Raw genomic sequence first — 24,961 nt, forward strand, 5'->3', positions numbered from 1 at the left:
ATTTATTGATAAATCTTAATTCATTTTCTCCATTTAGCAACTACAAGTCTTTGGATTTGGTGTGACACAAAATTACTGTGGAAAAATGATCTGATTCATGACATTTTTATTCCCTCTAAATTGGGTTGACACAAATTTTCTTAAACTGCAGATATTATTCTTGGTGTCTTGAAGAACTGCTAGTTGCTCCCGAAATCTTTAAATTTTGCTTCATTTAAATGTGTTGGGCAATTGCTGGAGTTAATGATGATGAATGGAATAAGATTTACATTTTTAATAAACTGGTTGTGCTCTAGCCATAGGCACAGATTCTCTATGCAAGTGCTGGGCTCTAATTTGGCTGAGGTGGGGGAAGTTTGCTCATCGAACTACACTCCAGTTGGACACTGAAGCACCTAAACCTTTGTTTACAGTTGGTTCCTCTATCTAGTAGTATCATAAACCATACGAAAACCTACTGGAAAGACTTAGAAATTGCCACCTTAGTACCCACTATGTTTCTTTATTAACTTCTTATACCACACAGTGTTTTTTTTTTTTTAAAGCAAGAGAAAAGCTGGGATATTGGCTGAACCATAATTGTGAGTCCCAGATGGAAAGGCTGTAGCCAAGTATAATGACTGTGTAATTACAGAACAACCACAACCGAGGTGAGTCAGACCCATTTGGAACTTTTTATGAGGGTGACCTGAACAACTGACTAACAAGGACAAAACATATTAATATCATAACAAGCTTCCTGCCCTCCCTTGAAATTTCCACATTTGTTTTGTTTCAGAATGTAAAATACTGTTGAGCAAAAGAGGATGAGAATTCATTTAGACAACAGAAAACACTTAAATGCTATCAGAACCTTGCTGACGGCTTGGCTATTATAAATCTGAGACTACTGAGTCATTGAACGAGCTAAAACATTTATCGCAACATCTGTGTTTATATAACTAAGCTAATTTATATGTGTTGATCGCATTTATAATAAGTTCTTTTGTTCATGGAAAGCAAGGTCCAAGACTCTCACTGGATGCCTGGAACTGGAGAGAGAACCAAGTCCTATATACTTATTCCTCTATACAAAAAATTGCTCAATTAATAATTATGCACAAAAGATGTATGACTGGCTAAGATATTGCTTGAAAAGTATTCAACATCTTTAGTGATTAAATTAAAGGTGCTTTGAAATTTCATATTATCCATGTCCAAATGGCCAAAGATAAGAAAACAACTGAAAACAAATGTGGCTATGGGGAGAGGGAAAGGAACCCCCATTCATTGGTGGTGTGATAGAAAACTGGTTTGACAACAATGGGAATCAGGGTAGAGAATTCTAAAAGGGCAAACATGTACCTACATACAATGTCACTGTGTTGGGGTTGGGGATTTAGCTCAGTGGTAGAGCGCTTGCCTAGCAAGCACAAGGCCCTGGGTTCGATCCCCAGCTCCGAAAAAAAAAAAAAGGAGTGAAACAATGTCACTGTGTTATAATTACTCCATGATAAATACCCGAGGAACTCAGGATCTGGATCTACAGAAACTTTCTCAGCCATGCTCATTTCAATCGACTCACAATAGCTAGAAAATGGGCAACATAAAGAGCCTACAGCACGGGAAGGGATTATAAAAATGTGGTACATACAGAAAATGGAATTCTGCTCATCTATAAAAAATGAAATGATATTTTTAGGTAAATGGTTAGTAGTGGAAAATACTCTGAACGAGGTAACCCACACCCAGAAACATAATCATTGAATGTTATCTCACATTTGTAACTTCTAACTCTGTTTACACTTAAGTATAAAACCTGAAGTAACTGGAGAAAATAGAAGACGCATAAAGGACCATGGAGGAATCTGGAGTATAATAGCTTTAGAGAGGTGGCTGGTAGGGCATAGATGCTATGAAGCAGAAAGGGAAAGATGAGAACTTTGAATAGGGAGGGGTTATTGCCCTTCCTTGTCTAACAGAACTTAAAGGTAAATCACTATTGCTAAAGACACAGCCCAGACTGGACAAGGGAAATGGTCATGTTAGAAATGACTTAGAAACAACCTCCCTTAGGACCAGCTCTCTTAGTACCCAAAGGTGCTCCACAAGTGATTAGGGAGAAAAACAACCAATTATTCCACCCAGCTATAAGCTCATGTTCACAAAACTGACAGTCCAACAAGATATCCCCAGTGGTGTAAGCAGGCCACTTTTTAACCAACTGTCTTATTGGTCATAATAGATGTCTCAGTGGAAAAAAAAGATCACATTCATTACTGTATGGAAAGCCAAGTACCCATGACTGGATAGCTCACAGACTTTAGAGAGGAACTTACCATTGTTATTTTACTAAACTGGCATTTCTAACTGTACTCCAAATTCTTTAATACCAAAAGATAAGTGTTTCTTTCAACAGTAATTGAAGAAGTTTCTAATATAGGAAAAAAAATGACTATGGGTGGCACAACTTGCATTGGTTCATCTACAATGTACCAATTTGCCAAGATAGATGGTCTTCTAGTCATGTACCCGAGAAATGACAATGTAGCCTAACCGATCCCTATATAAAGACAACAGTACTCAGCAGCCCGGCACAGATGGAACAAATTTCATTACACAGCACTCATAGATGAACAGGTGGCCACTAGCTACAGAATTATGGAAAATTTGTTATCTTTAGGACACCAAAGTTTATTCCATTCCAAACGATAAGCCCTAAAACACAAGCATGTACAAACAGCAATGAATTTACTCAGTGCAGAGTTCAATATTTCTTATGTGCCTTCCTTAGACAATGAAGAAACTGGGCTCAAAACCCTCTAGCTTAATTATAGAACACAAGTGATCAGAACAGCCTATTTAACTGGCAGTTGAGGCCAAGACACTATAGAAAATACTTTTCTCGATATTACAACTGTTAAGGATCCAAAGACTTATCTTACCTCTTGAAAGAACTTACTTAACAATTCTACTCAAATCTTTCTTAAACTTTGTCTTGGAGAATCAAAAGGAGGACTGATGGACAACGTGTTCTCTAGTGAGTGTTATCTCCATCATCCTTACTTCAGTTCTAAATAAAGACTTTGCTCTTTGAACTGCCCAACCCAGTCTTTTCCCCTAAGTAAAGAGCACTCAATAAATGTGGTCATGTAAAAGAATAATTTATGATAGCTGGGATTAGAAATATATACCAAACACAGGCTGGAATTAGGTCAAGGGCAAATTGGATGTATAACAGGTTATAGCTTATGAGCTATAAAGCTTTTACCTTACACACACACACACACACACACACACACACACACACACACACACAGAGAGAGAGAGAGAGAGAGAGAGAGAGAGAGAGAGAGAGAGAGAGAGAGAGAGTCAGACAGTCAGGGATTTGTTTTCAAATGAATATTTCAATTCTCGCTTCTGTTTCCATTCTTCTAAACTAATGAGAAAAAATATTAATTACATCTGATAATTACATTTTAGCGAATAAATTTGACTTGAAAATATGCCTAATTAAAGGGATATAACCATGTTTTAGATGAGAGATCAAAATCATCAAAGTTTAATGACAAGAGAAAATTTGAATATACTGTTAATTTTGCTGCACAACATCTATTGTATATGTACATTTTTGGAATGAGACTCTAGACACACGATAAAAGTGTTTCTTAATTTGTATTTTTAATTTCATTTTTAAATTATATTTTAAATGTTATCGCATTTCCATGTTTCCCCTGCAGAAACCCTCTACCCTATTCCCCATGCTTCTATGAGGGTGCTCCCTTACCCACCCACCCACACACTCCCTCTCCCCTTCCTGCCCTGACATTCCCCTACACTGGGGCATCAAGCCTTGACAGGACCAAGGGTGTCTCTGCCCATTGATGCCTGACAAGACCATCTTCTATAACATATGCATGTGTAACCTTAGGTCCATCGCTCTGTCCTCTTGGGATGGTGGTTTAATCCCTAGGAGCTCTGGGGAGTTCTGGTTGGTTGATATTGTGTTCTTGTTATGGGGTAGCAAACCCCTTCAGCTACTTTCTCTAACTCCTTTCTCTAACTCCTCCATTGGGGACTCTGTTCTCAGTTCAATGGTTGGCTAGGAGTATCTGTCTCTGTATTTGTAAGGCTCTGGCCGAGCCTCTCAGGAGACAGCTATGTCAGGCTCATATCAACATGCACTTCTTGATATCCACAATATTGTCTGGGTTTGGTGGCTGTATATGGGATGCATCCCCATGTGAGGCAGTTTCTGGATAGCCTTTCAGTCTCTGCTCTACACTTGGTCTCCAAATTTGTTCCTGTGAGTATTTTTGTTCCCCATTCTAAGAAGATTTGAAGCATCCACACTTTGTTCTTCCTTCTTCTTGAGCTTCATGTGGTTTGTGGATTGTATCTTGTGTATTCTAAGCTTTGGGCTAATCTCTGCTCGTCAGTGAGTGTATCCCATGTGTGTTCTTTTGTGATTGGGTTACCTCACCCAGGATGATATTTTGAAGTTCCAGCTATTTGCCTAGGAATTTCAGGAAGTCATTGTTTTTAATAGCTGTGTAAGTGTACCACATTTTCTGTATCCATTTCTCTGTTGAAGGACATTTGTATTATATTAACAATTTTTGTGATTCTTATTAAAGTCAGATAAAGTTGTATGGTGGTTGACTGTTTGAAAGTAGTTATTTTTATACTTGCACCAAAGTTATAGTTTAAATATTAAAGTTTATATAGTATTTGAAAAGTAATTAGATATGTCTAGATATGCACATATCCATATATCTAGAAGTATATATAGCAAAAAATAAATTTACCAATTAACAAATTTACACACTTAATAGACCTACGCAAATATCCCAGATTTGGTACAAGAAGGGTAACATTTCTAAGATGCCTCTCATGTTTTTGGACAACTATTACCTTTGTTTATGTGTATAAGAAGAAATTTTGATTTTTACACACTTAAATATAAATTTGTTCTTTTGATTAATACTTTTTCAGCCAAGGACTTATATTTTTCTTGAAACTTAATGGCATACTATGGGTGTAAATATAACTCAATCCACTTACATTTAAATTTTATATGTAACAAAATGAGCCTTAGGATATAAAATATATATGACATACATTTAAATATAGTGTCATGCATAAGCTTGTTAATATTTGGCTTTCTCTCTTTCTTCCTTTATATATGAAAGCAGGGATATTAAGTAATTGAATATAGTATAAGAGTGTAGTATTAATATACGATTTTAAAAAATAAGAAATATAACTTCTAATCCAAATCATATTGAAAATAAGATACTTCCTCTACTCAGCACCGATTAAGAGCCTTTAACTAATACATACTTATTCTCAGCTTTAAATATTAAGTTCTTACAGGTAAATAAATGAATAGTGACATGGATATCAGCAGAATTGATAAATATTAATTGATTATTAAGTTGTTGAAGGTAATGAAATAAATTTCAAAATCACAAATTTCACCTCAGGAGGGCCAGCTCATCAAGATCAGTTAATGTCAAAATGAGCTATGTTCTTAAAAATGAAAAGTAGCTTAGGATTATAAAAACTCATAATAACTCAGCTAATCTCTACTAAAGTATCTTTAAAATCGACATACTACTTGGATTTGACTGATGATAAAAGGAAGTCTTATGTATAACCACAAGCACGTATAACATGAATATGCTTAAGTTCTTCTACACCATTTTCTAAAATAACTTACAAAAGTCACTTAGAATAACTTAGATAATCTTTTTTAATAAGAAACTAGTCTGTAAGTGTTACTTTCTGATCACAACTTTTATCAGTATTCTGAATTAGTGAGATGTAACAAACACCTTCACAAAGATGTTAAAAGTGAAGTATTTGTGACACCTGGGGCTTTTCTCAGTCTGCTCATGGCTGAGGAGGTCTGCAGATGTTCCGGCAGGTTCTTTCTCAATCTCCCAATCTTTCTCTTGTCACACCTTGTACATACCCTTCTACCTTAATTGCTTCTGGTATTTTCTACAGTTATTCTATAACATTTTTCTGGAATTGTCTTTCTCCTATCACATTTTCTCAAAGATGAAAAAGGAGTCTTTGCCGGTAACCACCTACCTCATAACTATTAGAAATGAACTAGGTTTCTGAAGCGCTCCCATGAGTCGAGCGTCTTTATTTTCACCAACAACTGGAAGTATACATTTAGCAAAAGTAGGGAGTCTGTATTGATTTAATTTTGAGCCAAGTTTTCACAGCGGTGACAGTGCTTTTCCGAAGACAGAAATAAAATATCCAATAGCATTTTACTAGTGTGGAATTCAGTCAAGTGGAGACTTCTGTCTACTGACGGCAGTAAGTTTCTCTCCTCAGGTAAGTATGACAGTGAAGAGAAGGTGTAAGCATAGGACCACTCGACTGTATCAGGAAACCTCAATGAGCTGAAGAGATTTCCTGACCTATATTCTATAGGTGAAACAAATATACTCTAATTACTAGGCATTTACTATATATAAAATATCACAGAAAATGTGAAAAAAGTCATCCTCATACATATGTACTTATTGTGTACTGAAGCTTGTATTTAAAATAAACCTAACTATAATTGTATAACCTTTAACACTAAGGGAGACAATTCCTAATTCTAAAAATGCATGGCATTTTTGGCCTTGAATTTTGAGATAAGGCAATGTCCAATGAAAGTAACATGTTTATTCTAGTTATGGTACTTAACGGAAGTGGATGTTGAGAGGGGGGACAGAGAAAGTCTAAAGATCATGTGGGGAAATGCAGTCAAAACAAAAGTAACTTGGCCATGACAATCAGTTGATGAAGGCAGAGGAAAATAAAATAGACCCTTTACTGGGAAGGTATTTATTTCATCACCATAGAGGGTGAAGGTGATGTTTCAGCAATAACACTGTCTGAGAGTTGAAGACAAAGGAGTCATGGATCTTTTAATCCTTCCTTCCTTCCTTCCTTCCTTCCTTCCTTCCTTCCTTCCTTCCTTCCTTCCTTCCTCTCTCTCTCTCTCTCTCTCTCTCTCTCTCTCTCTCTCTCTCTTTCTTTCTTTCTTTCTTCCTTTCAACTCAGTTTATGTGAATAGTCCTTGGTTTGAGTACTTGTGACATAGACACCATAACTCCACCTTGGTCCATGTTGAAAATAGGCCTAGGAGAGGGACACTGGCTCATTAGAGTGACTTACCTCAGCCTGAAGCTGTCACTAATGACACACAAAAACCAGAAAAAGCCTCTGTGCTATCAGACCTGGGCTCTCTTAACCTCCTGCTTCCAATTAGAATAACAAGCTGAGTTATACAGCAATGAGACTTGAGGAAACTTCAGCCAGGCATTCTGCTTGCAGGGCAGAGGACCAGGGATTGAAGAAAGAGGGTAAACCCCGGCACACGGGCCTAATGATGGTCTAGTGACTGGAATGGGACAAACAGGTGACTTGGGGGGTCATAGTGAACTACTTATTCTGTCTGCTGTAGCTGAAGCTAAAATGCACCAAATTTCCTGGAAATGGGGGATATGGCAGTTCTACTGGGCCTCTTGGTCCATCTCTTACTCATTTTCACTTCTACCTTCACCTTCGCCTTCACTCTTTTCATGCCAGATACTCTTTTTCATGCATGTTGCAACTTTCTCATTATATGATTTTACTGTCCAATCTCCAAGGGGCTGAAGTCACCTCACATAATACTAGCCTAGAGCTTAATAAAACTGTGACATAAGGTAGAACATTGAGGAATGAGCTGACCAAAAGCTGCACAAACCATATTCCTAAGTCCACTTTGGGCTATATGTTACATGCTGACAGTCCTACTGTGCCACACAAATACAGAAAAGGGAGAGAATGAGTAGCGATAAAATGGTGGCTTGCTTTAGAGTAAAAAAACCAGAGCTCAGACAATTCTGAAACCTGTGTTTTTCCACTGTTAGGAAAGTTAGTAGTCCAGCTCTCTCACTGCGTGTTTGGATTTCCATCTTATATCTGCCATTCCTTTCCAATGTACTTGAGGCAACTGACCAATAGTTTTCTTTTCACTTCTGGTTAGACTCATTGCAAACATTCATAAACTGGTAACTTTTTCAATTCTTTGAGAGTGTACATTTTCCACATCACTGGCAGTTACCAGCAGAAGAACCAAACTCAGTGAACTGTCATAGCCTTCACAAGCTGTCAATTTCGGGGCTACTGTGTAGAACATTTATTGACCTTCTCTTCAAAGGTCCTCAGCCTGTACTATCCTTTGGTTTCACAACTATCTCTTTTTATTCAACGCAACCATGATAATCTTCATTTAAAAATGGTGTAAAGATCAGAAAGCACATGTATTTGTGAATTTGTAGTACAATCTAAAGCGATAAATTCATGTTCTCAGGAGTTTAATTGGAGTACTTAGTTTGCCCTTTCAAGAGTAACTGTAAGGATTCAGTAGTTAAACAAGGATTGTGGTATGATGCTATAATGACACTAGAGCCAAATGTTCATAGGAAGTTCCAAAAAGACGGTTGGTTATAACCAAATTGGACAGAGGTAGTCAAGTCTTAGTTACGCTTCAAAGGGAGAACCAGCAGATATGTGGATTCTCACACAAATAGGGATACGGATAGGGAGGTGTTGGGTTATTTCACACAGCGTTTAACAACTAAAGATGGACAGGCATCAAGAATGAGAAAATTGGGGGAGAATTTTGCTTCAGGTATTTATGACTGCCATCCATCACTGATAGTGAGTTGGCTGTAAAGTGTATCTGGACCTTAGGAAAAGAAGCCAGGGTAGGAATTGAATTTGGGAGTTCTTTGGCATTTACACGGACACATGAGGCAGACAAGGAATGTCAGCCAGACAAGATTTCCAAAGTGTTTCAGATTCTAAGTTAATAAATATTTATTAAGCACTGCCCATATTCCAGACTCTGTGGTAAGAAGCATCAAATATTTAATTTCATAGATTCTTTATGCAAAGCCTATATGTATGTTGGTGTTATAAATGGTATAATGCAGAAATGGAGGCTTGAGGAAGTGAATAATTTTATCTAATGTAGAATATAGGAGATTCAAATTAAGTGCTTAAAAATCACTTTGGTGGGGCCAAAATTTGTTAACACACCCTCTTTGTATATTACATGAGGTGAAAATTCTTGCCCAGGACTTTGCGGATAGTTGTCACCAGGAAGTATTGCTGACAGATTGTCACTTCCCCTAGTGGACCTACCATACACCCAGTAACACAAATGCGGAGATATTTTCCATATGACAAAAATATCCTGCCTGTCCCCCAGTGCTATAAAGCACAAATGGAACTCTAATCTTCCTCAGCTACAAGCAATCAGACTACCGGTGTGTCCTTGACTGGGAATGTTGTACAAGAAGGGAACTGCCTGATAAAGCTTCGTTTTAGTCTCACATAGACGATGATGCCACTTTGGTTATGACATGGTAACTGACTGAGGAAATTTCAAGAGAAGTGTTCATTTTCACTCATGGTTGGGATCACAAGGTGGTAAGATCGTGAAATAGCTAGTCACTTTCTATCTGCAAAAGAAGCAGGGGGAGAGGAATGTTCATGCTTAAGAGCACTGTCTCCTTCTCCCTTTCTTTATTCAATATGGAATAGCTGCTATTGGTGGTGCCAAACTCAATCACAGTGGACTTTCCTTCTCAACTCAAACTTCTCTGGATATGGCCTCATACACATGCCCAGAGATGTGCCTCCTAGATGGATCCAAAATCCAGCCAATCTGACAATAGAAATTAACCATTGGGAGCTTATCCTATGTCAACTAAATACACAGACATTCCCCTTTTAAATCATTGCATGAAACAAAGGGAGAGCAGTACATGTGGAAGAGAATATGCCCTCTGGGCAGCAGTGGTTCATGCATTTAATCCCAGCACTTGGGAGGCAGAGATAGGCAGCGCTCTGTGAGTTAGAGGTCAGCCTGGTCTACAAGAAACAACAACATCAACAACAGACAGTGTCAAAGGGGAATGAGCTATTGTTCCTTCTTTCCAGAACTTGTTATTACAGACACAGAGTGTAAAATGTATATTCTCTTTCTGTTCTGTTAAAGCCTCTTCGTTTGAGATATAGCTAGTCTTTCTTTGAACTTTAGGAAGTCTGTTTGCTTGAAGGTAAGGTATCCCACAGTATCTACCTTATCTTCTACTCTAGAATTTTCATTACTTATCATACCAGGCATAGTTTCAAATTCCTTATTATATTTCTATTTCCAGTTTCTTCACAAATCCTTTTGCCTTCTAGATTCTAATTTATTCAAGGGCAGGAGCTTGCCTTAAGCTCAATGTAAGCACTACTAGGTGGCCCATCCTAGACTCCCATGAAGGGTTTCAAGCACACTAGCATACTTATTAACTAGTCACTTTCCTATACTCTCTGAAGGTGCTGATATTGCCTTGTACTTGTAGAGTAAAAGATCAACACATTTCCCAGTGTCTAGGGAATTTTGAGAAGGCTGCTGTAATTTTAATATGTATTTCCCAAGATCATACGTTGGCCAGTTAAACATTAATTCAGTTTTGGGAGATGGAATTTACAAGAGGTAGATGACTTCCAGTCCTGACCTTTTTCTTAGATTCTATTCCTTGTATCTGCACCTCTTAGGTGCTGTCCACAGATATCTCAGCCTGCACACATCCACAGATAGATTAACTATATCTTACCTCTTGGTAATCCTTCTAGCATTTACATTTTCTGCCAAAGCACTTCTTTGCCCATTGGTCTAAGAAAACCTTTGAGAGGTCTCTCTACAAGGTCCTTCCGAATTGCCTTTGGAAAGCTTTCTGTCTTTCAGACTCCATCTTCATTGTCAGTCTTTTAGTTTTCCTAGTTTGCTCTTTCTCTCATTCTGATATCTCCAGCAAATGTGTTCTCCATAATTCTTTCAAAAATAATGTAATGAGTGTCTTCAGTGATTCACTGGGTGACTGCTGGTTAGACACGTGGAATTAGGAACAAAACATAACCACACGGCATGCCTATGGTTCTTCTTACCTTTGTGCCAACCAAATTTTTTCATGCACTTCCTATTACTCAAGTCATACTTCCTGAAATTTGTCTTTGTGTCCTTGACTCATTTCTTTTTTACTTGGGTGCGCTGCTCTGTTGTTACTCTCCATTATTGGAAAAAAAATTACAGCATCCATTGAAGCCACAAAACACAGCGCAAATTTCACTTCAGAGTATCGAACCCCAAGAGTGGAATTAATCACCCTCTCCTTCTTGCATCTATAAGTTTTTGCTTTTGTTTTATTCTTCAAATCTGACCATCACACCCACTCGCTCTCTTTCAAAGATAATTTCCAGGAGGTTGCATCTCTGGGAAGATCATGAGCTTCTAGAAGGAAACAGCTGCACCTCATTCATCCCCGAAGCCCATACACATGCCCAACATAGTGCCGGACATATAATAGGCCCTCAGAAAATGCTTGCTGAATTAAACTTAATTTAAATGATGCATAATGGAAATATATTATTTCCTATAGAGAACTAACAAAATTCACTTCAGAAACAACTGAGTGACATCCCCATTCCCAAGCTGAGAGGCTTCAACAACTGTGGTGCCAACGGAAGTAATTAGGTCCAATAGAGATTCGAACTTAATTTCCGTACTTTCAAAAATGACTTCAGAAGAGATTTTGTACAGAAATGCTGCTTTCCCTCCAATAAGATGACAGAAAAAAATTAAGCCTCTGGAGTTTTGGTAATTTGTTCTCAAGGAGGAATGTAGCTGGCAATTCTTACAGCAACTTTTAGGTCGGTTATAGACATTTTCACATGAAATATAACTGGCAAGCTAGGGCTATCCCCAGGGATATCATTCTTGATCCATAAAGGCAGAGTATTACTTAGAATTGTGTGGTGGAGACTGGCTCACAGGTTTGTAAGTCATATCTTACTATGTGACTAATAATCTTCAGAACCCTAGTATTACCACACTTGCCAATTCCTGGGATCCAGTGTCATTATTCTTGCTACTCCACAGAAGCAAGGTTAGCACTTTGGCCAAGCAGGTGAAATTGTCTGAAATATAGCTATTTCTGAAGTGTTTTCTTATTAATTTCCTAAATATTAAGATAATATTTTATATTTTATTTTATGCAAATTATGATTTCACACACACACACACACACACACACACACACACATATATATATATATATATATATATATATATATATATATATATATACTTGTTTCTCATTTTGTGATGCTAGAGATGAAATCTAGGGCTTTTGTGTGTTAGACAAATACTCTGCCCTGAGTTACAACCTAATCCACCTTCTACCTACCTATCCATCTATCTACCCATACATCTATCCATCTAACTACTCATCTTCCTATCTATCTATCTGTCTGTCTGCCTGCCTGCCTACCTGTCTGCCTGCCTGTCTGTCTGTCTACCTGTCTGTCTGCCCATCCATCTTTCACCCACCATCCATCTTTCATCCATCCATCCAACCATCCACCAACCTATTCATCCATCCATCGATCCATCCATCCATCGATCCATCCATCCATCCACCTACCTATTCATCTGTCCATATATCTATCCATGTATGTTTATGAATATGTTTATATATATTATTTTCAATTCTACTTTGTATTGAATTTTGATTGCAGAAGTGGCAGAGTTTGTATCTTCCTTTTTAGACGACCTCAGGTGCTACAAAGTCATTCAGGTTTTGCTTCTCATTTGCCTTTATGTTTAGAGTTAGTAAGTATACTCTGATCTCTTGCCATGACTGAGCAGGCTCCCTTTAAAACCTATGTCCTGTTTAATTTCTTTGTCATCTCAGGTATAAACAAGAATATCAGACTAATATTCATCAAATTCCAGTAAAACAAGATAAGGCTTTCTTTTCAAATTAAGACTGAGGGTAGAGAATGCCCTAAATCCAGAAATAGAAGGCAGTTCTCTGGGTTCTCAATCTAGTGGTTTTGTACACATGCTGAACAATGAGAAAAGAGTTTAGGAGTAGAGACATATGTCAAGGCCAATGAGTAATACAACATCAAGAGGATGGGTGCTAAAAGATCAGATGAGAACTGAGAATAGAAATAGCTGATTACCAAAGCAATAGAAGCAAGGTGTTCTCAGGTGGCCTTAGCTGTATAAAGCAGTCTTGCTGCTCCACCCACCAATGGCACATGAATGCCAGTAGAGGGTGATTAAAGGAAGGGTGTTTTAGATTGTAAAGAATTCAAATAGAACGTATAATAGATTTTAAATCCTAAAGTGAATTTGCAGTCAGTCTTTCTTTTTTCTTTTCTCTTCTTTGATTTTTTTGGTTTTATTTATACATATATTTTAAAACACAGAGGGAATTTGATTGAGTGAACATCTTAGCTTGTAGCCCAGCGGAGAGTTCACAAGGCCCTGAGAAAAACCTCTGCTTGCCTCTCCCCAGGCCATTGAGGGTCCCACAGGCTCAGCAGCTGACAGGAGAGGCAGCTGGAATATGGAGAGCAGTGCCAAGGCTGTCAGCACTGGCCCAGTTACGGGAGACTTGTGTTCATTCACTGTCTCAGCTTAAGGGGCCTTCGTGGGGAATGGCGATTCGCAGGGTGAATTTCAATAGGATCTTTAAATCTCCCAGAGAGTTTTCTTTGCCAAGGAAATTTCCCACTGTCAAACACTTGTAGAATGACAGTTTTGCAGGTACACCACTAATATAGCTGTTTCTTCTTTATCCTGTTTTATATCCCTAGGGCCTTATTTCCATTGTGTGTGTGTGTTTGTGTGTGTGTGTGTGTGTGTGTGTATTTGTGTGTGTGCATGTATGTATGCATGCATGAGCATGCACATACATTTGTGTGTGTATTTGTGTGTGTGCATGTATGTATGTATGCATGCGCATGCACATACATTTGTGTGTGTGTGTGTGTGTGTGTGCATAATAGCTATCTATTGACTATTATTTTGATGCATCTTTCTTTTCAAATTCGCATCAACCTTAAATTAAAATGAATTGGACTCTGGTATCATACAGAAATATTGTTTTTATAGGTTTCTCAAAGTAAAATGTATTAAAGGAGACACACCAAGTTTCAAAGGCTCCTGTTTCCATAGCAACCAGTTTAGGCCCAGTTTGGAGGATGGAGACTGGGACAACAAGATATCACCTAGACATGATTTCTTCAACCATAATGCTTTTGAGGGAATTGAGATCTGCTGTCTTTGTGACTTTAAGACAGAACAGGCAGAGGATAGCTGTGTGTACATATCAGTATAGATTCATCCTGTGCAAAACCAAGACTGTCAGTAAGAATCATAGAAGTGTGTACATAGTACCTAACAGCTAAAAGACAACATTGTTTGAAATATATAAGAGAACAGATCCAAGAAAGGAGGTGAACTATGTTGTTTCTTCCCTGGAGATGCATGTGTGATCCAAAGAGGTGTGGTTGATTCACCCCAAAGCAGTGATGGTTTCTTGAAGGAGAAACTGCACAAGTGGAAAACGCATACCTACAAAGAATTAGAAATTCAACAGAAAAACATACAAACAAACAAACAATAACAACAACAGCAACAACAAAACCTAAAACATAATGCTATTTGGCACTGCAAATTTTTCCAGGAGCTCAAGAAAATGCAAGAGGTAGACATTATTTCCTGTTTCTTCACAGAGAACATGCCCCATACCAGAGGAAGGGAAGCATTGTGTTGTTCCATAATCCACACATTTGAATGCTGCTATGAGCTTGAGAGAGTATCTCTCAACCAGTTAGCACTTTATGACAGCAGGAAAAAAATTCCTTTCACTCTTATCCAAAGAAATCCACAGCTAAGGAGTAATACTAAGATTTCTCAACTGAGGAATATTGAGTGGCTGAGAAGTAGCTAAAGAAATGTTCAACAATCTTAGTCATCAGGGAAATGCAAATCAAAGCAACCCTGAGATTCCACCTCACACCAATCAGAATGGCTAAGATCAAAAACTCAGGTGACAACAGGTGGTGGTGAGGATGTTGGTGGAATTGCAACCTGGTACATCCATTATGGAAATCAGTCTGGAGGTTCCTCAGAAAATTGGGCATAGTACTACCTGAGGACCCAGCTATACTACTCCTGGGCATATACCCAAAGATAATCCTACATATAACAAGGACACATGCCAGAAGCTGGAAAGAACCCAGATGCCCACCAACAGAGTAATGGATACAGAAAATGTGGTACATCTACACAATGGAGTACTACTCGGCTATCAGAAACAACGACTTCCTGAAATTCTTAGGCAAATGGATGGAGCTAGAAAATATCATCCTGAGTGAGGTAACCCAATCACAAAACAAACAAACAAACAAAAAAAAACACACACATGACATGCACTCACTGATAAGTGGATATTAGCCCAAAAGCTTCAATTATCCAACATACAATCCACAGAACACATGAAGCTCAAGAAGGATGACCAAAGTATGGATGCTTCAGTCCTTCTTAAAAGGGGAAACAAAAATATTTATAGGGGGAAATATGTAGAAAAAGTTTAGAGTAGGGACTGAAGGAATGGGCATTCAGAGCCTGCCTCACCTGGGGATCCAGCCCATATACATACAGCTACCAAACCCAGTCACTATTGCTGATGCCAAGAAGTCCATGCTAACAGGAATCTGATTGGCTGTCTCCTGAGAAGCTCAGTCAGAACATGACAAATACAGAGGCAAATGGTAGCAGTCAACCATTCAGCTGAGAATGGGGTCCCTGTGGGAGGAGTTAGAGAAAGGATTGAAGGAGCTGAACAAGCTTGCAACCCCATAAAAACAACACCAACCAACCAGAGCTTCTAGGGATTAAACCAGCACCCAAAGAGAGACAGACCCATGGCTCTAGCTGCATATGTAGCAGAGGATGGCCTTGTTGGGCACCAATGGGAGGAGAAACACTTGGTCCTGCCAAGTCTGGACCCCCCAGTGCAAGGGATTGACAGGCAGGGAGGCAAGAAGCAGTGGGTGGTTGGTGGACTCTTATAGCAGAAGGGAAAAGGATCATGTTATAGGAAGTTTATGGACGGGAACCAGGGAAAGGGATTAGCACTTGAAATGTAAATAAAAAGTATCCAATAAGAAGAAGAGGAAGATATACAGAATCCCTCCAAGTCCACCATTGCTTACAGTCCTTTGTGGCTTTCATTGCTTAGACTACATCTCTCTTTCTGGGTATTCCATAGAAAAATACTTAAAGGCACGCACATCATTTGGAAAGTACCCCTGCTCTTATGGGTTACAAACAAATATGTATATTGATTTCATAAGGTTTTATTCAGTATATAAAATATTACCTTAATATAGAACCAATATAAAAATATTAGTGGGATATTTGTGATTTTCAAACCAAGCATCAGGTAAGAGTTTTTTTTAAAAAACTTGCAACCTTTCTCAGCATGGAGTAGTTATGTTTTAAGAGCTCAGTGGCTACAGCATAGGACAGTGCAGGGGTGGATATGGAGGATATGTTGTTCAGGGTCTCCAGTACAGGAGAAAAAAGGACAAGTATTTCTCTCAACTGAAATGTGCCTCATGCAGCCATAACACTATGTCAACATTATACATAGATGGTCTTCTTCAAGTCACAGCAGGATATAATTTACCATCTCATTAGGAGTTCTTCCTCATCCAATTTTGTTTCTCTGAACTTAAGTATATGCAATACCAACCTAAAAATTTAAGTATAGAATATAAATATGTATGTGTGCATAACTATAAAGTTATTTTTAAATGAACTCTACATTATTTACTTTTTGTACTTTTGCTTTTGTGATCAGATAATTACCTTACTTCCTCCTTTAAATCTTCATTGGGATGGATAGAACGTAAATAACAACAGCTCTATAGGCATATCTTGCTTTTGTCTAGGGCCACAAAATTATAGAAAACTCGGGTTTATCTAATAAAACATCTCAACAGAAACATGGGTATTTGTTTAATCAAGGATGATTTTTTTATCCACATATCTAGGATCTCTTGCTATTGAGTCATTTATTATACTACAAAACATACAAAGAGAAACATGAAGCAATGGATAGTGAATGGGCAGATGCTAGATTCGGGCTCATGTTTGGAATGTTGTATGCAGAGTGAAAACAGGCAGAACACCTCAGCTCCAATGCCTTTTGCTTTTGTTTTTTATTTTTTAATCCATGCTCAATTCATATTTTTAGTACACCTCAATATTTAACACCTACATATAACTAACCAATGTGATAAACCCATATCTATTTTCCATGTTAATGGGGAAAAACTAGAAAAGCTCATTTGGGGCAATGTGTGTTTTCCTAGGTCCCCGATTTCAGAAGTTGTGCTAAGAGTGGGTTACTGTACAGTGACTTTCTTCAGAGTTGACCAGGACTGCAGACTAATGCTAGGTGAGAACTTTGGATCAAGAAGACTGTAAGCTGTGCTAAGGCAGGAAAGAATCAGCGAGCATGGGGGAAACCCTCTACAAGAATGTGTGTGTGTGTGTTTGTGTAAGTGTTTGTACGCATGCACATTTATTCACACTATGTCTCATCAAATCTTCATTATTACATCAAATGCATGCCATTTCCATGTGGACTCCACAGCTGTTAAGGTCAGAGAAATTTCTTTGCTATATTATTCTTTAATGAATACAAAGATAGTCAAAAGGGAATATCTTGCATTGATACAATAATAACACTTTCTTCTAAAGCATATTACAAATTCTAAAGCCAGAAATGATTAGAATAGTCACTTTATAGCTATTTTCTACATAATATTGTGAAGATATAATTAACCATAGTGTTTGCTGTCCATCAAGCTTGTGGTGTGTGTGTGTGTGTGTGTGTGTGTGTGTGTGTTCTAAGGGTTAAAGTTTAACTGATTCCCATCAGTTGACTTGACCCTCCCAGTTGCATCACCAAATTATGTTTACAAAATCATTCCAAGCACATTGTATCATATCAAACATTCTCTGGCTCTGTGACAGGAACATGTCTTCTCTTCATGGAATTGTAGCCATGCTTAAGCTGCTAGGTAGGAAAGCAGAAGACAAAAGCAAATGCAGGCATATATCCAACTAAGGTAAAGAAGAAGGATATGGGCATGTAGGAGAATTAAAGTGGTAGAAACATAGTCACTTGTAGTGGGAGTGGACCAGGGTCACTAGATCTATGAATTAGGTGAGACTTCAGAAAGTATTATAGGTAGATTCACAGTTAGCGATCAGACACTACTATTTCCTATGTTAGTGTTGGAATAAATGATATAATGAGGCTTGAACTCACTACACTCACACATTCAGGTTGCTTCTCTGTCTAAATTTTAAAAAATGAAAATTAATTGCTACGGAGGGTTTTTTACTCAGCTCACTTTGCTGTCATCCTAGAACCCATCTCCTTAGGTCTTAGATGGATCAGGAAATTATTTATCAATTGTCAAGAGTAATTGTTTTTTGAAAATTACAGTCCCATGCTGCAGAGAGAGGCTTTAGTCAATGACAGCCTCCTTATATAAAGGCACCCCATAATATTATCATAAATCTGAGAAATTCCTATCACCTGGTGAAATCATAGCCATCATAACATCATGGCATATCACATCACTCATATGCTTATAGAGATACTATTATAAATAAACTTAATTTTCATATATATCCTACCAAATATAATTGTGTGCAGGTCATAATAATAGATAATGGTAATAATGACTGATATTAAATTAGATGTTTATGACAATATACATTTTGGGAGCATATAACCATGTAATTCTTATACTTAAAGAAATGTTTGCTGTTGAACAATATGTCATGTGAGCCAACAGCTACCTGCTATATCTTAGGCTCAACACATCTCATGATTGCATCTCAAGGCAATGCCACATGCTGACCTTTGACAATCTCGGTTTGTGAAATGCACTCTATGGATCCTCAGAAAATTATGATATTATATAGCATCACATTTCCCGGAACATAGTTTTGTTGAAGCTGTGCCCAACTATACACAGCCCTCTCTTTTTGTTGATACTTGACTGAAACAAGAAATTAAATGCCTGGCCCAGAGGGGTCGGGAGAAAGAAGCAGAGACACTACATGCTGTCAGAGGCCCTTCAGATGAGTTATGCAAACTATCCTTTATTACACATCCACAACTTCCTTAATCCTCTTGAACATACCAGTCTGCTCCTCTCCACAGGAGCTTAAGAGCACAGACTCCAGAACGATATATTTATAGTCTGAACAATATACAAGTAACTGAGCCTCTCTGTCTGCATTTCTCTTTGTAAAATTGAATACCCCAGTGGGAATTATTGTGAGATTAAGTAACATAACCTAAGTACTCAGAACAGTGTCTATCATAAAGAAATCTGTGTTGTAGTTATTATGGAACAGGGAAAACTGGTGGCTAATAGGCAGAAAAGACTCATCCTTCTTAATGAAGTGACTACAGTAGAAAACCAATGATCAAACTTGAAATCTAAGTTTTCATGGTATCAGTTAACATTTACACAATGAATACACATGGCCAGTCCATTTTTACTTCTCATTTTCCTGCCATGCTTCTGTATGCATGGTTTTATGTACTTAGTGGATATTAAACCAACAAGGTTGGGATGCAGATTATTTAATTAGCTCAAAATGTTTTAAGATTTTTTTTTAACCTACAACTGTTGAAAACATTAAAAATAGGACTTTGCATCCTTTGCGTGATACTGTAAGCCAGGACAGAAGCCAGTACCTTCTGCCTTTGAATTCACCAGCTGTTTCCAGCCATCAAAACTGCATACAGAGGAGCACATCGACTGAACACACAGGAACATTCATTTATTTATCCAGAAAAAGAGCAGAATATGGCAAGGGGAATTTGGGAGGAGCGAAATGAGGGTTGTCAGACTAACAGTGACAAATGGGATGCAATTGTTTTCCAAAAGCTTGGAGCCAAGGGGTCTTCCTTTTCTCCTCCCCTTAATCCCCATCACTGCCACCCAGTCTGCACAGAGAGAGGGTGGTTAACACAGGAAAGCCCCATGAATAAGCCATGACAGCCTTACATTCAGAAACTGATGTCATTTCCCTAAATACTGTTTGTAAAATGGTAATTATCTGCCAAGAAATGACAGCTGGCACTTAGCACAGACACACAGAGAGACAGAAACGGAGAGAATGAGAATAAAGGGTCCCCGCGTAATGTACCAAAGGGCTGAAAGAGAGAAGGAAACATAATCAGAAAATAAAATGATTACCAGTGTGTGATGGAGTGAAAATTGCTCTGGACATTTTTTTTCTTCAGAGAACACACAATTGAAATGAAAAGATGAGTTAGAGCACTCCATGGTGTGCACTCAAAGAGACAAGATTGGGTTAAAGAGATGTTAGGGGAAGGTCACTGAAGGTTCGGGGCTGTGACAAATGACTATGAGAACATGTATGTATGCCTTTGTCTCTCATACAGGGGCTAGGCAGCATTCAAACACCAGGTAACACACTGAACATTAGGTCTCCTATATGTTATTCTGTGATAGGAGAATAGAGCCCAAAACCCATTTACTATTTCTTACTACACTGGTAATTTATGGGTCACTGTGGCTAGGCTCTAGTGCTCAGTCACCCAATAGAACATGGATCCAGATGTTGGGGCACTATTCTCCAGATAGCATTAACTTGTAAAAATCAGCTTTGTGTAAAGGTGATGACCCTTATTAAATAAGACAGGTAAATTTGATCCCAGGAAAGACTGTAGAATGGAGTATTTCCTGAACTGCCCAAGCAGTAAGAACTTCTCTTTGTGCAACATAGGATTGCCCTCTCTCCCAAGAGTCTACTACTCTTCAGCTTTCCTTGCTCCCAACACTTCTCTCTGTTTCATGAGTGTGTCATGTCTGTGTGGTGTATTTAGAGAGGTATGCAAGCTCAGGGCTGTGATGATAGAGTCAGAGCAAGACCATGGCCATCTTTCTCTGTCTGTTAGTGCTTTAGAGAGGCTCTCTCACTAAACAGGACACTGGTATTTTTTTTAGCTAGGTTGGTTAGTCAGAAATCTCTCCCACTGCTGGAGTTATGAGCATGAATAGCCTTGTCTGGCCTTTTTATGTAGGTGCAGGAGAATCAAACGTTTCTCCATGATTGCAGAGTAAGCATTCTTACCTCTGGAGCATTTTCAATAGCTTCTGCTAGAGTTGTCAACTTATCCTTCCTAATAGTCTGCTCTGTACACTGGAGACTTTCAAATTCAGACTTTATAGTTACATTACTGTAAACTCTTCTCTAAATATATGTGTATATGACATATATATACAGATATATACATATATGCATGTATATATGTATTCTTTCCTTTATATGCCTCTGCCCCAACTGTCAACCTGTCAACGCACACACACACACACACACACACACACACACACACATCTGGATTCTCTGGTGATTTCCTGTTGAACTCTTAATCTAAGGATGTGGCACTCTTTGAAAATGGGGTCATTTCAAATGAAATTACTTAAGTAGACCCTATTACAGTAGGTTCTAATTCAATAAAATAGGAGTCCTTGTAGAAAGATACTGTTTGGCAAAATCTCCCACCCCTATAAACAACAACAACAACAACAACAATAAACAAGTAAAACAAAACAAAAATCCTCAAAGTAGACAATACTGGAAAATAAAGCATGAGCTCATAGTACTACTACATGTAAATGAGCACCAGAGACATCTAGCAAAGTAGAAAATAGGCAGGAAACAGATTCTCTCATAGCCTCAGAAGAGCACCTTCAGGGCACACTGGTGTTGCCCATCTAAGTGATAAATAGTAAGACAATAAGTTTCTGTTGTACTATTCAGGATATGATATGTTACAACAACTCTAGAAAATCAGAACATCACATTAGCAAGAAAAACCAGATCCTGAATTTGGGGCATTAAGGCAGAGAAACTTACAGAATGCTTGAGAAATTACAGAGACATTCTTGTGTTTATTGTGCAAACCTATTCCCTTTTGTACTTAATTTGTGGGTTCATAATTTGATGGCATTGTTGGGGAATGTGCCCTACATATAGGAAGTTTATCACTGGAAGTTTTCTCGAACAGTACAGATCTTGATTCTAGCCCTTTATCTCTTTCTTCTTTTCTTATTGCCATGGAATAAGCAACCTTTCCTTTTCACATATCCCACAGTCATGGTCTGTCCCACTCCAGGTCCAGAAATCTAGAGAAAAGTAGTCCATTGAAACCATGAGCTGGAACAAATGCTTCTTCCTATAAATTGATTTTGCTAGGTATTTTGTCAGACGATAGAAATATGACTATGGTAACCATGTTATTAGTGATATCTACCCAGAAAAAAGCCTCGATAATTAAATTAAAAATTATAAAATTGTACAACTATTTGAGCAAAGTCTGAAAGTAGTGATTTTGTTTGTACCTGGCTTGGGGTCTCCATTTTAGACATCAGGTGTAATGGAATAAAATTAACACATTCATCTCTCTATGTCCTCTTGGAATAAATTTTTTCAATATGTTTTTACAAGGAAAGACCATAATCACCATTGAGTGTTTCTTCATTTGTAGTTAATAGCAACACTAAGAAAGAAATAACAATAAATAGTGTCTAATGTTCCACAAATGGTTTATAAGTTAATAGAACTACAAGAAGGGATTCTAATGTGCATCCAATAATTTTCCTGAGGCATCGTGAGTTATTAAGCCACATGATTCCCTCTAAGAAGTCTTTTTCTTCAATGTTCTGTGGGAAGTTTCTGTTTACTCTGGAGTCTAGAATTCTGACTTTGATATCTGGTTCATATTTTCCATAATATGTTTCTTCATCAATAAATAAAATTTTGTCAAATGATGCAGTTTTGAAGTTGTATATTCATGAAACCACCTTCAGTATAGTCAAAAGAGCATACTCAGACCAAGTGATTTTCAGTGTATATATAGGTCATAGTGGGCAAGTAATTTAACATTATCAAACTTCATTTCTCCATTTCTGAAATAAGGAATGGAGTGGTGTCTCTTTTGTAGGCCATTGTGCAAATACCCTATCACATATATGGAGATATTTTGGATAATAAACATAACTTTTAAGTTAATATTCTGTATTTTACCATCTTTTCTTTTATATGACTCCCAGAGAATAAGTGTCATTGAATGACCAGGTTATATAAGACCTATTATGGAAGTTATAATTTGTCTGAGTTTATTGAAATAATTATGTTTATGCCAACTTTGGAATTCAAGCTATACAAAATAAAGTACATCAAAAAATTTTTGGGACCAAGTAGTTTCTGAAATCTCAGTTGTACCCTGCCAAGCATTTGTGACACAATTTTTACAGGCTGTTTACATTGGCCCTTCCTTTCTCTGTAGCACTGGCAAAAGTAATTTTGGTATACTTTATTCCCTATGTGATAGACACTTATTGTACTTTATTTTTATGGTAGATAACAGGATGATTAAAATATGCTACTGAGTAGCTATTTGACTAAGAGGTACAGTATTATTCAATTTTGCTACAGCTCAAAAAATGCCAATAAATTTTAATAAAGAAAACAACAATTTGAATATAATAAATGTAATTAAAAAAAAAACAAGTCCATTCCTAAAACAGTGAACTATCTGTAAGTAAAATTCCCTAAGCCCTTGAAATTTTATCTACTCTTTGCATATTAATTTAATTCCTCTGTGTCTAATGGAACTTATTTATGATAAAGAAATTTATACACATCAATTATTCTAGGTTATGAAGTGTTTTGCAATTATAAAGAAGAGAAAGAGAGATGTTGGAATTTTGTTTTATAAAGCTGTTCAATGTGAAATATTGTTATAGATTTCAGGATATTAATGGTTGTCACCCTTACAAGAGTCCTAGCATGACATTTGACCAAGAAGCATAGCTTATTTAAGAGAGAATTAATGACTTCACACCCAGAGTAGCTTAACACACTTCAGATTCTTATAGGACCTGTTCATTAAACATAGAGAGTGGAATCTCATAGCACCCAGCACTGGCCTCAAAGATTATTTAAATAAAGTCTGCTTTTTTTCCCCTAATTTGGTCACCTTTGAATTGAAGCAAGCATTTTTGCTCTATTTATCTACCACTTTATTTACTGCTTATTAAATATATTCTTCTGAATATACTTTGGATTAACTATATTTCTTTCAATTGTAGATTATATAATCAGTATACATAGAAGAAAAATATCACTTTTCTATAAATAAATCAACTTTTACAAACTCTGAAACTATGAGTATTTCTTCTATATAGTTTCTATTGAAAAGCAAGAAAGCTCAGCCCATACTTCACATACTCCTTTTCAAGAAATTACTAAATGTTACTCGTGAATACAACCAGGCAACAAAACTCATAAAAATAAAATAAATGTAACGCTGTTTATAGGAGTTGAAGAGATGGCTCAGAGATTAAGAGCATTGGTTGCTCTTCCAGAGGTCCTGAGTTCAATCCTCAGCAACCACATGGTGGCTCACAGCCATCTGCATGCCCTCTACTGATGTTTATGAAGATAGCATACTCATATACACAAAATAAGTAAATACATCTTTTAAAAAAAGCTATAAAGTTGTTAAAACGGTCACTTGGACAACTTTACTGTAATCAAACCACAGAGATGTGGAAAATAGGAGTAGCATTTTCATCAGGAACTGATATTACAGGAAACCAGGATGGACATTCACCATCTGGAGTCATTCTACAAACTAGTAAAAGAGCACAGAATATCACTTTACTCTTTTTGAATTCTTCATGTTCCAGTGTTTATGCTTTTGATATTTGCTCGGTATGCTGAATACGTAGGATTTTGCATTTGTGTAAAACACAGATGTTTTACAGCTAAAGGCAAAGAAGGTCCGTTGGTGGAATTAAAAGTTGGACCAAAAGAAATCCATTTTGAAAAAAAGTTTCCTGAGCTTTGCTTTAATGATGAGATCCAAGAGTCTAGGTGTAGTAACAGCCATAGAATGGAGACAGGCTTCAAGAAAAACCAGACAACACTTGT

At 37.4% G+C, this 24,961-nt stretch overlaps 1 protein-coding gene across 2 annotated transcripts in view; it reads right to left on the reverse strand.

The window, feature by feature from the left end:
* Window positions 1-24,961, reverse strand: part of Lsamp (limbic system-associated membrane protein) — a 2,169,735-nt gene that overhangs the window by 1,610,730 nt on the left and 534,044 nt on the right. The gene's annotated exons all lie outside the window — the stretch shown is intronic.

The sequence above is a fragment of the Rattus norvegicus genome, chromosome 11 (assembly GCF_036323735.1).
Source record: "Rattus norvegicus strain BN/NHsdMcwi chromosome 11, GRCr8, whole genome shotgun sequence".
NCBI classification, from domain to species: Eukaryota; Metazoa; Chordata; class Mammalia; order Rodentia; family Muridae; genus Rattus; species Rattus norvegicus.